Below are 17,021 nucleotides of genomic sequence, written 5' to 3'. Positions count from 1 at the left end.
CTCCGCAACTTGGCGTCCGGGGGAATGGTCGCAGCTGCGGTCAAGATCCCAGAGGAAAGGCAGGGAACTAGCGTGCGTGTTCGCCGATGTCCTTCCCTGCCAGCGACCAGAGCTACGCTTACCGGAGAGAGGAAAAAAAGAGAAAAAAAAATCCAATTAATTATTCTCCCCAATCTCTCCCGCGCCACGCCAGAATAACCTGGACTCCGGCTCCCCTCGACGATGCCTCCCCTCACTACCCTCGACTATCCTTCCCCTTTCCCCTCGGCCCTAACAAATATTCCCTTCCATCTCCTTTCGAGGACGCCGTCTTTTGTAGCTCCCTTGCCCTTTTTTTCTCCGCTCTTCCCTTTCCTCTCGTCTCTTCACTTATCTCTTCCCGTTTCTCTTTATCTCTTTCTCTCGACCGCTTCTCTCATTACCTCTTCTTTCTCTCTCTCTCTCTTTCGTTTTCTCTTCTCGGCATTTACCTTTCTCTTTTTCTCCTAACACATTTTTTTTACACTTCTTTAGACTCATATTACCCCAACTTCTCTCTTTTATCCTTTCTTCCTTCTCTCTCGTATTTCTCTCCGCCTTTCTCTTTTCCCTCTCGAAATTCCCCCTCCCACTTTTTACTCCCTACTCTTCCGCGTTTCTGCTGCTGCACTTCCCATGCCTTCCTCTCTCCTTCCCCATTTACCCCTCTTCCTTCCTTACCCATTTTCCCCTCATCTTTCCTTCCCCATTTTCCCGTCTTCCCTCCTTCCCTATTTTCCCGTTTTCCCTCCTTCCCTATTTTCCCCGTCATTCCCTCCTTCCCTTTTTCCCCGTTATTCCCTCTTCCTAGAGCTTCCCACGCCGTGAAGCGACTCTCATCACCATCTTCTAAGTCGCTTTCAAACCGACAAAAACCGGACCAAAAAACTTGGACGTTTGACCTCCGATTTTTTTTTTCTTTCCTTTCCCCGTTGGCCGGGTTCCTCTGGCTGTATGGTGGTCCTGGCGGCTCCTCCCCGCGGCTTCCTCCTCGCTATCCTCTCCTCAATTTCCGCTCCCCCCCACACCTACAGGAAAGTTTACCAACGCTCTCTCACAAAGGCTCACTCATTTCCTCCGTCCTGTTCCGTCTTGGCTTAGTCTGGCTTCTCTCATACATACCCGCCAAAGGTTCCGTCTGCCCCCCCCCTACCCCTCCATCATCATCTCCTCCTCCTCCTCCTCCTCCTCCTCCTCCGCCACCGCCGACTCCTCTTCCTCTCCTTCCTCTTCATCCTCTTCCATCCGCAAGGGAACGACCGTGGCACCTCCCCTCCCTCCCCTCCCCGATCTCCTCTGTTAGCCTCCCTCGCCATCTCCTCGGCTCCGCCGCCACCATCTTGGCTTCCTATGGGGGCTACACATTCGTGCTCCTTCTGACTATATTTTCCATGAAGGTACTCAACTTCTGGTCTCCGACCCTCATCAGCACGTAAGCGCACACAAACGTACGCACGCAAACGTGTACTCGTACACACACACTGGCACACAAACGCGCTGTAACGCATAAATACACATAAACAAAACACAAACAAACACGCACACACATACACACACTAGTGCACGGATATGTGCACAGGCATCAAAAGCAAACGCATAAAAAACACATACTTTTAAGCGCTCACGTAAAAAGAAATATAAAAAAGTAGCGTAGCAGGCCTCGCGGCCCAGCTGCCGCCGCCGTGCCTACGTCTTTACCCCCTCCCCACCCCAGCCCCACCTCCCCACCCGTGTGCCTTCACGCTCCACCTCCACCCTCCTCCTCACCGAATGCTGCTCCCATGCTCCACCTCCAGGCTCTCACGCCTTGCGTGGCCTCTGCGTTCCGCCTCCGCTCTCTCGCCCCCACTCCAGCCTGTCTCTGCACTCGGGCAACATTCACAACTCTTCCTCCGCCGTCAGCAAGGGCGAGCGATGCGGCGGCTGTCAACAAAGGCAGGTTATCCCACAAGGCCTCTCGCCCCCGCCTACACAACCTCCTTGGCCTCTAGGAGCGCAAAGTTAGCGACTAAACACATGACTTGTTTCCTGTCCAGGACATAAACGAATGCTTCCATAGCACGTTAATCCCTCGTTCCTGTTCGTCAGCCACGAGTATTCCTCTTACTTAAACAAAACAAAATAAAGCCTGTAGACTTTCCCGTCATCCAACACGTAAACAACTCTGCTCATCATCTGACCCCCTTCACCTTCGCCATCGCTAGCCACCGTCTGGTTCTGTCCGCGACACCCTTTCCTTGGTTTTCTCCCTCGCGCCCCCCTCTCCCCCTCTTCTGTTGTTCTCTCGCCCGTCCCTCTCTCCCTCTCTCTCCTTCCCCTCCCCCCGTCCCTCTCTCCCTTTCCCCTCCCCCCCCCCTCCCTCCCCGCCCGGGTGGCCTTGGTCGCCCAAGACCGCCTAAGAGCTGAGCGTCGCCTGCTCGCTACGACAAAATAATTCCAAGGTTCTTCGACGGCGCGTCAGAAGTGCGGGGGTCGTGTTCGCAGCGGCGGCCAGATTCAGGCCGTGGGTTCGGGCGAGCGAGTGCGGATTTGCTTACGTAATTACCCCCATTCAATGTCTTTATTCTTGAGCGCGTGTGCGTGTTTCCCGTTGGTGCTGCTGTCATTTGCTTGTTTTCTCACGCGCTCTATATTTATGTCTTGAGTCCTTTCGAAACGCAAAATGCGAATGTTCTTCATTCTCGAAGAGGCGCGTCTTGTGAGGATTCGTATGCGGGCAAGAATGTTGGGGCCGAGGGTGTTGAGTAGGCCGTGTGGAGTGACGGGCCAGGTCGGGGTGACGGATGCCAGCGTGAGTAGCGCGTGACGGCCAGCGGTCGGTGACAGCGCCAACCATCGATCCCGCCGCTACAGCTTCCTCCGCCCGCTCTACCTGCTCTGCCCCGACAACACTCCTACCTGTCGCCCCGCTACACCCTCCCGCAATACCGCTACACCCTCCGACGCCGCATCTAAATCTTACTAGGAGCCGCTGCAACACTATCCCCCCACGCCTTGAGACTGCCTCCCCACCAGCGCTGTGTCTCCCGCTTCACTATCACACATTCCCGCACCGCCATTACACCAGTCCGCATTACCGAAACATTTCCCGACCCGCTCCTTGGTACGCCTACGTCCGTGCCAAACCATATTAGGCGGCCGCACTTGACCAAACTCACTCCCACGTGATTTTTGAACTCGTTAACCGAAACATGGATGTCATTTACGTCATTGCAAAACCTTGCACATCACTGATGAAAACGAAAAGATTCCCGCCAGCTCACCATGGGTCGTCTCTCGCACTCGACTCAGACCGAAGCATAAGGACAGATGGCATTTAGTTGAAACTCGGCGTGTTCACACCTGAGACTTTGTCGTTCAGCGAAAGCACGCGTCGCCTTGACCTAGAGGCGTCGTCTACGCTTGCAAGCAGACGATGTGTCTTAAGGAGTGTGTTAGCTTTCATACATTAAAGCGATACACATTGTAATAAAAAATCTGCAAAACAATCCGTATGCACAAAAGCCTACGAAATAGCTTACCCCTTGCAGGCTAAAGCGCAAACACACACACACACACACACACACACACACACACACACACACACACACACACACACACACGTACACGCACACACAAACCAACCAATTCCGATTCCACAAGCAAAGTGGAGGTGGGGGTGAATCCAAATCCAAACATTACGTCATACATTAGGGTAAGGGTCACGGGAATCGGTAACCTCTCACGGAAGGAAGGTAGGTAGGCAGGTAGGCAGGCAGGTCAGAGGGGTGGGGGTGGGGTGGGGGATCTCAGAGCGGCGACAAAATAACTACTCGCTGTACTGACTAAGCTGAATTCCACGGAGGGTTACAAGACCATCCTTCAGTTCTGCGTTAGCCACGTTCAAGCCCAAAAGATATATCTATAAATATAAACAAGATCGCCTATTCAGAGAGAGAGAGAGAGAGAGAGAGAGAGAGAGAGAGAGAGAGAGAGAGAGAGAGAGAGAGAGGGAGAGGGAGAGGGAGAGGGAGAGGGAGAGGGAGAGGGAGAGGGAGAGAGGGAGAGGGAGAGGGAGAGGGAGAGGGAGAGGGAGAGAGAGAGGGAGAGGGAGAGGGAGAGGGAGAAGGAGAGGGAGAGGGAGAAGGAGAGGGAGAGGGAGAGGGAGAAGGAGAGAGAGAGGAGAGAGAGAGAGAGAGAGAGAGAGAGAGAGAGAGAGAGAGAGAGAGAGAGAGAGAGAGAGAGAGAGAGAGAAGGGTTTAAGAGAGAGAGAGAGAGAGAGAGAGAGAGAGAGGGGGAGGGGGGAGGGAGGGGGGAGAGAGAGGGGAGAGAGAGAGAGGAGAGAGAGGAGAGAGAGATGAGAGAGAGAGAGAGGAGAGACGGTTGTTGAGGCTGACTTTCGTAATGTCAGTAGGAGTTGTGCTAGAAGGTGAGGGAGGAGGGAGGGAGGGAAGAGAGAGAGTGAGAAGGATGGGAGAGAAGGAAAGGAAGGCAGGAAGGAAAGGCAGGAAGGGAAAGGAGGGAAAGAGGGAAGGGGAGGGAGGGAAGAGAGAGAGTGAGAAGGATGGGAGAGAAGGAAATTAAGGCAGGAAGGGAAAGGAGGGAAAGAGGGAAGGGGAAGGAGTAAAGAATAAGGGAGGGAAAGAGGGGGGGTGGAGGAATGGAATAACGGAAAAGGGAGGGAGAGAGGGAGAGATAGGGTGGGAGGGAGGGAGGGAGGAAGGAAGGGAGAGAGAGATAAAGAGAGAGAAAGAGAGAGAGATAGAGAGAGAGAGAGAGAGAGAGAATGAATTCCCTGTAATCTTTACCACTACAACAGGTCCCATGTAACTATCTGTGCTCAGGACCCAATGAATAAAGTAAGCAGCTTTTGATTTAAATGTGAGCGTTACTAAAAGCTGAATTTCAATTACTTTCGCTGTCTATCCGCTGGGTGTTTAACGCACTACTTTGCAGCTCTGCTCAATGCGTTGATGCTAGCGGTGGAAAACTCAGCGACGGAGTCGCTGTGGGTACTTTTGAAAGGTGCTGGGTAAGAACCTGAGGCAGCACTAATAGGTACCTGCAATGGTGACAGGGTAATGGTAGCATGGTAGACGGGAGTGTAGGGCGGGTCCACTAGACACCACCGCCAGCCGACGCGTCCAGGCACATTACCCAAATTATCCGAAAATTGATCCATGGCACCCCTGGCTGTCTCCTCAACCTGCTCCTAGCGATAACCTCGCGGAAGGGACGGAACGGAGGGGGGAGGGGAGGGAGGGAGGGAGGGAGGGGGGGAGCGGAAAAGCCGGTCGGGAGGGAAAACTACCGACCGCTGTAATGGGAGAGAACTTTCTTCTTCGTAAAGATGTAGCTCGGTTAGTAATGCGACATGGGAAGAGCGAGGCAACGCGCAGGTCACAGCGTCCTCTTGGGTCAGCATACTCCTTCGCACCACTAGAAGCTGCTGGGGTCACAGCGACCTCTGACCCAGTGCGCCGACCCTTCTCCCACGGCTGCCGGAGCGTGACGGCAGAGGCGGCGTGTCGATGGGAAATGCTAAGACAGAACAATGAGGGCGAAGGCAATGATCGCCACGAGAAGTGAGATGGTTCGCTGTCTGTGACATTCGTGCAGTGAAGGGGCCGAGGGAGGCAGCAGCGCGGTGAAGGTCGCTGCCGGGGTGGACAAGGGAGGGAGTGCCGCTTGCCGACGGGATGGGCGGAGGAAGTAATAGGAGCAGACTGGAGGGAGGGAGGGAGGGAGGGAAGGAGGGGGGAGGGAGGGAGAGAGAGAGAGAGAGCGAAGCCGGGAGGGACGGACGGACGGACGAGGTAGGCAGTTCCGGTTACAGTCCCCCCCCACCCGAACCCCGCTACCTCGCTGATTAGGGCGAAGGGCGGCGCGCTGGTCCGGGCACACGCCGCCTACCATCGACCATGAGCTGCCACTGAGGGCGATATTTCGGGGAATCTCCACCAAGGCGATGTTCTTGCCCCGGTGGAGCTTACGGCCGCCCATTCGTCGCCGCCCTCCCTCGCCGGCAAAAAACATGGAAGACCGAGGGCGCCGAGAAAGTCTTGCCCATCAGCAGACAGACAGTCACACTAAGCCAATAGCCAATTACCCTTAGATGAATCGGAGGTAACACCCACTATATATAAAATGGCAATACATATAATGCGTTTACAAGGACGTCTAACGATAATAACGGCTGCCGTAACTTAATCTATCCCAAAAACGAGAGAGCAAATGAGGGAGACGAGAGTGTGAGCCAAGTCGGTGCGCGAGATGTTCACGTAAACACAGGAGGGGGGGAGGGGAGGCGGGAGGCGCGTAAAGGTGGTGTCGTGAGGAGATTCTTGTTAGAAAGAGGCGGAAGAGCCCGACTGGGGGTCGAGGGTAACCTGCAGCACAGGATGTGACGACACGCTACCCACGCTCTATATATCGACGGGAAATGCACAGTCACGTCGGCTGCCGCCCGTCCACTGTCGCTTCGGTGGTGGAGAGGAGGGGCGGGGAAGGGGGGCGGGGAGGGGCTCTGAAGGGCTGAGTGAGGGGTCGGGGGGAGGAGAGGGGGCAGGTCGAGCAAGAAAGTCTAATTGACGCGCGGCTGCCTGGACGACGCCCCCGGGGAGTGTGTTAGGCAGGGAGAGGGGGGTGGGAGGGCTGGGAGAGAGGCCAGGAGGAGGGGCCCCGTTCACAGTGCCCGTAACAACCAGGCTGCAACGGAGCCTGAGCCGCCATGCTCATGCCACGACTTGGCCGGGGTATAAAGGGGTGCACCATTGCAACATGATGCGTCTCATAGCCAGATTCTCAAAAGACAGAGGAAATGACACGGGCGGCGGCGTTGTTAGCGCAGCATCTTCGTGAAGCTCGACGTCTCGTGAGTCAATGCGAAGCGTCGTGAGAAGCCTCAGTGGCCACCGCATCACGTACGTCACTTCTACGTCATCTACGTGGATCAGGTCGGGCCAGCACAGGCCGGAGGGTTAAATACTTGATTGTGTGCACATGCTCCTGTCTCGCTAGCGCTGCCTCCGCCTTCGAGCCCGCTGTCATCACCTGCGTGCAGCTGTCTACACATTCCTCGGCACAGCACACAGTGGCGAGCGACGAGAATAAATCACATCAACATTATCAACTACAATTACCACTTCCCATCAACTTTTAAAGATAACAGGCCGAACGTCACCGCGCGATGTGGTAACATGAGGGACGTGGTAAGGTCGTGATACTCACTTCTTGAGAGAGGAGAATTATGGCCGACAATCAAAAGGTACGACTCAAAGAGGGAAACAGAAAATGGGGGGCACAGGGCGGACGATGAAAGAAGAGGCAAGTGGAGCCATTCTGCGAACCAGGTGACGAGCAAGCAACGAGAAGGACTTTCTCCGTCGGTCCGCGGTACAGGTGGATTATAGCTTTTCTCTAACAGTCCTGGTATTATCCTACAAATGAGAAAACACACACACACACACGCGCACACGCACACGCACACGCACACGCACACGCACACGCACACGCACACGCGCGCGCACACACACACACACACACACACACACACACACACACACACACACACACACACACACACACACACACACACACACACACACACACACACACACACACACACACACACACACAGAGGATCGCTACTGCTGCTCTTCACGCGACGTACATAGCGTGCAGGTGCCCTGTGGCCCTTCGCCTCCCTCTCCTCCGTGCACGCACTAAAGCCGTGCCGTGACCCAGCGTCAGGACCGGCAGGTGGGGTGGCAGTACCGGCCAGGGGCGTCATAACCCCACCGCTCTCACGTCCAAACTCTTCCCTCAGGACTTTCTCTGCGGCCGCGCTACCTTCCGCACCACAGCATCCTTTCCAGCGCACTACATTCATTCCTCAACATACAGCGTGGCAAACAAACGCCTATCTTTTGCAGCGACTTCCACGGACGTCGAACGGCAGCGCACACATCCACGTCGGTTGACACACAAGGCCCTCCCTCGCCCACGACGCCACCAGACGCTGAGCCGTAAGCCACCCTCAGAGTTCTCGACAGCGGTGCATGTGTTGTCAGGGCAACTGCTTACTTCTCGGACGCGGAGAGGCAGATGCAGACACGAGGCAATAGCTGCTTTTTACCTCCACTCCCTTCACTATCCCTTCCTCCACCTCAGCCTGTTCACTATCCAAACACCCCTGACCCATTTGCTTTCCCGGCCTCCGCCTTCTCCCGCGCTCACCATACCGGCAGGTTCTTATCTTATTCACTATCCCAGCCTCCACCTCAACCCCGCTCACTATCCCGGCCTCCATCTGTACCTCGACCACTATCCCGGCCTCCATCTGTGGCCTGTTCCCTCGCCTGCCCTCCCTTTCCCGTCGCTCCCCATCCCGGCCTGCCTGTGTGGGCTCCAGCGCCCGCCCCTCGCTCACTTCCCTGCTACCCTCGCCCTCGCCTTCATCTCTAAAGCTCCCGTCCCCTTACCCTTCCCCGCTTTTTTATATTTATCCATCATATATGACTTTCCCCTCCTTGTATTTGTATCACTGCCAAGGTATTTACCCCTCACTACCTCGTTCTACCGGCCTTATCCACGCCTGGATTATATGCTCCCGTCTTGCCGGATTTTTCCTAATCCACTTCTGCCACACTCACGGACCGCAGGCGTCTGTGAGGTGCCCTTGTTCGGCTTCGCTCTCCAGCGCTCGGACTGTCTCGTGTAACCTACCAATTCTCATCTCGTCCTCCCGTGAGGCTAAGAGTCTTCTCCTCTCCCCCTTCCCTTCTCCGCCATGTTTAATCACATTCGCTCTCCCGAGATCCTTTGGATATTTTCTACCTTCTCTACTCCTTGCCCTCTTTTCCTCTTCCCACTGTGCTCCCCGATTGAACTTCCTCTTCACTACCTCCCCAGTCCTTCCCTCGTATCGCTTCTGGTCAGCGTTCCCCTCGCACGTCCAGCCTTCCCCTTCGTAACAAGCAGGGAATCAATTTTAGGTTTCTTTTCCCTGCTGTAGCCACCCGCTGACGATGGCGAGGCCGCTCTTTCCCCTCCGTCTATTTCAGGGTCATTTCGGATCCTGTTCGAGGTTATCTCCATGCCACCACTGGCTCTATTCTGCTCCCATGACCATTATCTGTACCATCGATCTACCATTGCTCCGCCACGCCCACACACTGCCATCGTGTGATCCACCGAGGCCCCAGCCCTTCCACCATTCCGTAAGCGGTCGTGGCGGCGAGGGAAATCCGCTTGCGCTCAGATTCGCTGATTCGACACGGCCGGAGCTGGCCAGTTGCTGCCATTTATGACCTGACCCTGTGTTTATGACCTCGTCCATTTATGACCTTATGCTGCATTTATGACGGCGCTCGACAACAGCTATAAGCCCTACCGCCACCATTTCCACTACAAACACAACAACATGACTATCTTTAATCGTGGTTTACATCTTGTCATGCTAGTATGCGCCCGCTTCTATTTATTAAACAATTTTCTTATATAACTCTGCTGAAATTCCATAACCAACTCCAGGTAACTGAAGATACTGTTGTAACGGTAACGAACAAAGGCAATAAAATACCCAGGTGCCCCCCTCCCACCCCCCACCCCCCGCCTCCTTCCACCGACATTATCAAGGAATAGCGCACCCGCACAGTACGCGGCCCCACGTACAGCTGACGGCTCTCACATGGCGGCTTCCCGGGAGCAAATTCTTGCTGGAAGGCGGCCGCGACTCGCCCAGCCATTTTTTGTGAACTGTCAACATGAGCGGAAAAATCTCCCTCCTCATAGCAGCCGCGAACCTTCCCGCCACGCAGCTCGTGCGAAGACCGCCGCACACACGCATTCAAATTCCTCGCGTAGTCAGTCTACTCTGGCGGTCCTTCGTGAAACATACCAAAATCACTTATTCGCTTATTCCAATCTTGCGATATGGCGACTAACGTTTCTTAACTAAAACTAACAATCCAAAGACACGTACGAGTTCCGCTTGGCGAGGCGAGCCCCTGTTCCTTGAGCGGACAAAGAAAGGCGCGCCGCGCACCAAACGGCCAACGTCAACGCGCGACACAGCCCGGCCAGCCCTGCCTGATAAGGGAGATCTCCTGTAATACTCGTTACCCGCGGCCTCCGCACCGACTCAGGACACGACGTCCCCGCCACGCAGCAGGACGACAGTGATCCATCATCCTCTATTTTCAATTTCCCAAAGAACAAAGCCCGTTCATCATGTTCACTTATTGCAGAAGTAATAGCCAAAGATGAAACTCAGGGTATATCTGCCTCGCGTTAACATATAGCCCCTTAGGCTATATGCCTCATCATTTCACCTTCCTGTTGAAATATAGATTTTGCTACCTTTGCAACAACAATGCCAGAGCGCAGTCTAACCTCATGACCGGCGCGTATACTTGGTCATGATTGGGATTGGTAGACGAATACCCACTATGTCAACCCATTACGTGCCTAATGACACCTCCAGGAGACAACACTTCCCCATTAACCCCGATTCCCGTCGGCTCTACTCTCCTACCATTACCAACGCCCACATATACCATTTCCCTTGCTATTCGCGTTATTTTCCTCGCCGCTCCTGCCATCCCCCTTACGACTACAACTACAATCACCACCGCTACTAGTCTCCTCCCCCTCCAACGCCCCGGTCTTGCGCGCCGGCCAGATTTTTTTTGTTCGCTAGCCGTCCTTTGTCACCGCTGCGTGTGTTCGTAGCGCCGGGCTGCGGCTGCCCCTCTCGCCGCCAGCCTGCATCATCACTCACCACCAGTATCATTACTTCATTATGGCCTCCCCTCCATCCAGCCAGCCTGCCTCTCCTCCGTGAATGACACCCGCCCCTCGCCCGCCCTCATTCCCGCCCGCAAGTCGAGGAGGAGGAGGAGGAGGAGCAGCAGCAGCAGCACCCCTTCCAGCATCGGCGTCGCTGGGGCGGGGGAGGCGGGAGGCTAGGCAGAGCGGCGATACAAGCACCGACTAAGAATAGAGCAAGTCGTTAACGGCGGCGGCGCGGCGTGTCAGCGACCTCTCCACGTGCGGCGGTGCCAGGACCTCGCGCTCATTTCCCTCGCAAGTGCATTGCATTGCATCGAGTACGGGTCCTACCGTCATGAGACCTGTCTGTCACACGTCGCCACTCGTCGTTCTATGCGTAATTCACAAGTATATATTACAGGCACAAACTCACGCACGCATACAAAAAAAAAGTGGATACACAGATAGATAAACAGATAGAGACAAACACACATTTATATAAACATAGACATACACTGATATATAGTGTGTGTGAAAGAGAGTGATGAACGTAGAGAAAGAGTGAGAGCAAGGGAGTGAGAGTGAGGATATGAGGGGGGTGAGAGAAAGGGAGGGAGGGAGAGAGTGAGAACAAGGGAGTGTGAGTGTGAGGGAAAGAGATGGAGGGAGAGTGGTTGAGTGAGAGGTGTGAGTGAGTGGTGTGAGTGAGTGAGTGAGTGAGTGAGTGAGTGAGTGCGTGAGTGTGTGTGGTGACGCTGTAAGCCCATTTGGCGTTGGTGACGTGTCCCTTACTCTGACTCACTGCCCACACCATGTGTCCTGTAACTCACTACCAGCCGCACCCACAGCACGTCGTCTATGCACTTGGTATTCACCACATGCACTCAGCTCGTCATTGACCCATCTGGAGACGCCTGTCACTCACCTCGCATTATACGTATCCGACTCTGCATTCATCATTCACTCACCGCCCACACATCCTTGGCCGTGTCCGTTCCCTCTAGCCAACTCTATCCCGCCTCTAGGCCTGCACTGCCTCAGAACATGGGTGTCATGGGCTTACTCATCATAGCCAATGTCATCTACGTCGTTCAACTCACCTTGACCAGCTCCGCGGCGGCGCGGCGGCACTAGATGGATGCGCAGTGGCACACCATGTCGGCAACGAACCTTTACACACGGCTATACACCAACACTCACCTGAAAGAAGGAAAAAAAAAAACATTCATTAGTTTAAAATGAAAAGACATATGTCAGCAGCGAAGAGCATATATATACCAGTGGACACTCACGATCATTTTCCCGCACTGTCATTCTCATTTAATTCTGGCGCGGCCGATAAAAACGCTGTGGCCAAGACTCGGCTCGGATGATACGCCATCAACCATCGCGTCGCGGCACGACAACCGCATTCATTCGGGTCGCAACAACGCCGATCCATGCCGGCACAATACCTTTATGTCGCGCACCACGCCCGATCACTTATTAAACGCTGAAAAATGTGCAACTACAGCTCCCCTTCCGGCTGATTCTTGCGGTGGCGCGTCGGCGTCCCACTCATCAACCAGCAACTTCCAACTGCAACCGAGAATATAGACCAATTCAACCTGCTCATCTGCCTGACCTTGGCATGTAGCCCCATGCGTAGTTCCTCTACCTGTAGTCACTATAACAATCTGTGATGCAAAGCGCCTACTCCCCTTTCGCAGTGTCTTATGTATTTATGATAACGATAGAATGTGAGCATAATGCAATATCTAGAAAAGGCATCTGTCAAAGTTCACAAAAAAATATTCCCACATTATCATTATCATCTCAAGCAGGTAAACTGAAGTATCATAATGCTTGAAAAAATGCAGCATTTTCTGTAGTTAATTATCCAATTGCAAATCTCTCAAAGAATGCCTCTAGACGCACGCATATCCGACATCACGTACATTGAACAAATATATGCACATCATTCTAGCCTTCAGTAGGGCCTATGCGCGCTTCGTTAGTGTAAAAAGGTACGTTCCTACAGTGACTACAGTGCCTGCCTCCCCCCCCCCCTCTCTCTCTCTCTCTCTCTCTCTCTCTCCTGCAACTCTGTAGACGTGTACAGGGCGAAAGGCGGAGTAGAGCAGGGATTCAGGGCACTGAGCTGCTGCATAACCGAAGCGTCGGCGAAACTTTTGCCTCCCCCTAATGTGACTCGTACGTTCATGGCACTTGAAACCTCTAGCGCCGTTCTCGGCGAGCGCTACTACTGTCGGAATTCTTGAGGAGAATGCTCGATTACAATGTGATTAAACCCTGAAGTATGTGATGTGATTCGAAGGTGTATTTGAAAAGATATTGTGAGACCTAGGGTACGAATGCGCACACGCGCGCGAATGAATGAATGTGAATGTGAATGTGAGTGTGTGTGTGTGTGTGTGTGTGTGTGTGTGTGTGTGTGTGTGTGTGTGTGTGTGTGTGTGTGTGTGTGTGTGTGTGTGTGTGTGTGTGTGTGTGTGTGTGTGTGTGTGTGTGTGTGTGTGTGTGGCGAGGAGGGGGGGGGGTTGATGGGGGGACAGACCAACCATCCTTCATCCGGGACGCCAACCCTTCCCCTTGTGGCTAATTTACTAAATGAGTTCTTAGGTCCGTGCCGCCCTTCCTACCACCGAACTCGCGCACCCTAACCACCTCTACAGCGAACACTGCATCATAACTACCAAGGTCACACTAATCAAAGCAGCGAACTACCTTTCCTTCACCGCCTACCGCAACGTAACTACCAGTCCAACTACCATCTACCAAGAAACCAGCATTATAACCACTAGCACGCCATTCCTGCAGCATGACTACCATCACCATCGCCCCAGAAGCAGCAGTGTGTAGTCTGACCGTCCCCTCCCTGCGCGGATATATTGGACTTGGTAAAAAGATATGGGCAGCGTGCAGGAGGAGGTGGGGAGCGTATGGCCACCGCGCGCGCGTGTGTGTGCGTGTGTGTGTGTATGTATGCACCAGCCACTCTTGCCGGGCGCCACCCCTGCCACTTCCACTGAGGCTGCCATCATCCTTCCATATTCTCTTGCTACGGTCATCCTGCTACGCTCCCCTCGGCCAAACCATCCGTATCCGTCTCTCCTTTCTCCCGAGTGCACTCACGTCCTTGTGCACACATTTTCTATTTCTTTTTTTTTTTTTCATTTTAGACATTTTCAATCCTTCAAAATACGGAATTATAGTGACCCCTGTGGGAGAAAGGCATACTAGCATGCAGGCACAAGCAGCCCGCATGTAAGAAGAAATAGCAACCACGGAGAGGGCATCTTTGTCACATGCTTACTTCACTCCCGAGCCCATGCAAAATGAGGGCCAGTGCCAAAATGTGTTTGTTTTGTTTTGCTTTTCCCAAGACCCGGCGTCGATCCAGAACTCCTCCACATCCAAAGCAACATTGCAAGGCAGAGAGGTCTCCTGCTGTCCTTCATGACTCTTCGATGGTCATCGACTCGACGCTAATCGGCTCCCGCACTTCTTCAAGGGAGACTTCAAGCGTCTAGGTCCACGGCGTCCCTCCTCCTCGACCTCCGGATGACTACCAAGCGAAAGCCTCACCCTCTCTCCATCCGTGCGATCCCCTCTTTCTCTCAGCTAGCCTCATCCACGTTCTAATCAGTCTCGGGCCCTGAGCCAGCCAGCCCCCCGCCCTCCTGGCAGACGGCGAATAAGAGACGCGATACAACAAAGCAACGCAGTTCGACTCATGACCCCGTCCGCTGACTCCAACCTGCTCGCCTCACTCATCACTGACCACTCAATCCTCCTCACTGCGCCTCCTTCAATCCCCCTCGCTACGCCTCCTTCGTCTGTGCGTCCCGCGGAGGTGTGGCTGAGCACGTGTGAGAGAGCATGGAGGGGGAAGGGGGAGGGGTAGGGAGGAAGATGGGGAGGTGGAAGGGGGAAGATGGGGAGGTGGAAGGGGGAAGAGGGGAGAGGAGGGGAAAGGGGGGGGGAGTGCCGAGTAAGTGAGTGAATGACTGAGTGTACGAGCGCTTTTGGATGTGTATGCATAATATTGATGAGTGCACCTACGCATACGAGAAAGAGGGAAGGTACGGTAGGGAAGTGGAGGGCGAGCGAAGGACCAAACGAGTCTAAATGACTAGACCTCTTAAGTGTTCGAAGCTTTCCCTGCACTTGTGAAGCCTCGTCATCTTAACTTGAAGTCTGACCCACACTCGATACCGCACCTTCAAAGCATAGCATTTTCCAGGTAAACCTGAGCGAGGCGGGGGCTAGTCAGAGACTCTTTTTTTTCTCTTTCTCGCTCAAATCTGCGAACAGGATCGCAGGATCATAATACGTTTCGTTTCTATCACCGCGGGTCACATTTAAAATACAAGTGCACTATATTTTACACACGTAAATGACCCAAAACACAAACAATATACATATGTCCATAGAAATATCGACTCCACCCTCCTGTGCAAGCACTGGCAGATAAGGGCAGCGCAATCGTCCCGGTATAGAGTAAAACTTATGTGAGCTTTTCACATATTCAGAGTGAGACAGACTGGCATGCATGCACTCGCGCGCGAACGTATGTATATGTGTATATGTATATGTGCGCGCGCGTCTCTGTGTGTGTGTGTGTGTGTGTGTGTGTGTGTGTGTGTGTGTGTGTGTGTGTGTGTGTGTGTGTGTGTGTGTGTGTGTGTGTGTGTACTATTCTGGATGTGACAAAGATCACTTCAGCCATTATGTAAGATGATCGAGATTTTCGCCTTTCTCATCCGCCGTGTTGCGATCGCCAAAAAATCAACATTCTTCCAAAACTCCTAAAGAGAAGCAAACATATTCAAGTCAATATCCATATCCGTTTCTAAGATAAAAGATTTACACACAAATCGTCTTTAGTATCAAATCCACGTGTTTGTATGTAAGCATATTACACACACAAGCACGCACACATATATATAAACATACATACATACAAACATATAGATACATATATACATGCACACGCGCGCGCACATACATACACACACACACACTATATATATATATATAAATAAACACATTTACATTTATATGTAATATTGTAGAAGCAACCATATATCCAGCGAATATCAGGTGTATTAATGTTGAAGAAGAGAGTAGCAGGATATTCAAGTGCGGCCCGTCCTGTGACAAAGCGAGAGACGCCGTCTGGGTTGAGGGCGGCGGCGGCGCCCCTCGGTGCCCCAGGGCCGCGGCACAAGGGCGTGCGGAAGTGGCGGCAAGGGCAGGGCCGCGAGCGTTCAGCAGACGACGAGAGGGTCGCTTTCAGCCGGTGTATCAAGCCGAACCATTTTAGCGTTTTATCCGCGTGGCGGGAGCGGGCGGTCCCAGCAGCCAGGTAGCGGCCGGATCCCCATGCATGATTGAGCGTCCAAGCTCCCGGGTCCTGTTGTAGCGCCACGGCCCACCCACCGCCTCTCATCAATATCCTAGGCTACACAATGCAACATTAATACCTTACCAATATTCCAACACTATACTATATTCTGCAATTTATTGCTTCAATAATGCACATGCAACATCTTCAGCTTCATGTTGCTTTTGGAAAGAAAATGAAACGGCCATAGTAGTTAAAAAAAAAATCAAGGCACAAGAACTCCGGTCGACCTGAGAAACCAAGTCATGATTCGGGGCGTTATGTATTAGCAAGTCGCCGTAATTACTTGCTGAATGACCACATCACACCTGTGTGTCTAGACGTCGCAGCGTGGAACATCCCGTTCGCCGTATCATGTTTGTCTGTGAGCATCTTGGTTGAGCAAGTACATGATCCTGAGTATATCTCAAATGTCTAAAATAAAATACAGAGCAATTTTTGTGGGGGGCGTGTGCCGAACATGGGGGTCAAGCGATTGTATGTGGTTCGTGTTCTGTCCATCATGTTCTTTAGTGTGTCCGTGTGCCCTTAAGTTACGTAACGTCCCTTCTCTGTCGCTCTGCTCTTTCTCCCTTGCGGTAAAAGGGTCATCCCGGCCGCCCAACCCGATGCTCACTTGCTTCACGCCAAAGAATGATAGAATCCCGATGAAATATGTAAATGTTAATAGACATTTTTTACCCTTTTTTCGTCTAACACTGAACACAATATCCACGTCAAAATTATCATAATGCAGATACAGATAATTAATATTCTTTTGTGCTCGTAAAAACATTTTACCTCAGTCATCGGGACAAAGGCTGATGCATTTAGGGTCGAGTTCAGTCACATCATATGGAGG

The 17,021-nt window shown here is 53.0% G+C and overlaps 1 protein-coding gene across 20 annotated transcripts in view; it reads right to left on the bottom strand.

The window, feature by feature from the left end:
• Positions 1–17,021, bottom strand: part of LOC122246490 (uncharacterized) — a 124,523-nt gene that overhangs the window by 31,032 nt on the left and 76,470 nt on the right. For 7 of the 20 annotated variants that reach the window (XM_043005068.2, XM_086549650.1, XM_086549628.1 and 4 more), the window contains one exon: positions 11,871–11,970. The exons of the other annotated variants lie outside the window; for them this stretch is intronic. The gene's annotated coding sequence lies outside the window, so the exon portion shown is untranslated. The remainder of the gene's footprint in view (positions 1–11,870; positions 11,971–17,021) is intronic. 20 annotated transcript variants of the gene reach the window in all.

Source organism: Penaeus japonicus, unplaced genomic scaffold, assembly GCF_977035675.1.
Source record: "Penaeus japonicus unplaced genomic scaffold, GWHDUDI00000001_assembly GWHDUDI00000002, whole genome shotgun sequence".
In the NCBI taxonomy this organism is placed as follows: domain Eukaryota; kingdom Metazoa; phylum Arthropoda; class Malacostraca; order Decapoda; family Penaeidae; genus Penaeus; species Penaeus japonicus.
The sequence above is the reverse complement of the archived record's forward strand: the minus strand, read 5'-3'. Positions and strand labels throughout refer to the sequence as shown.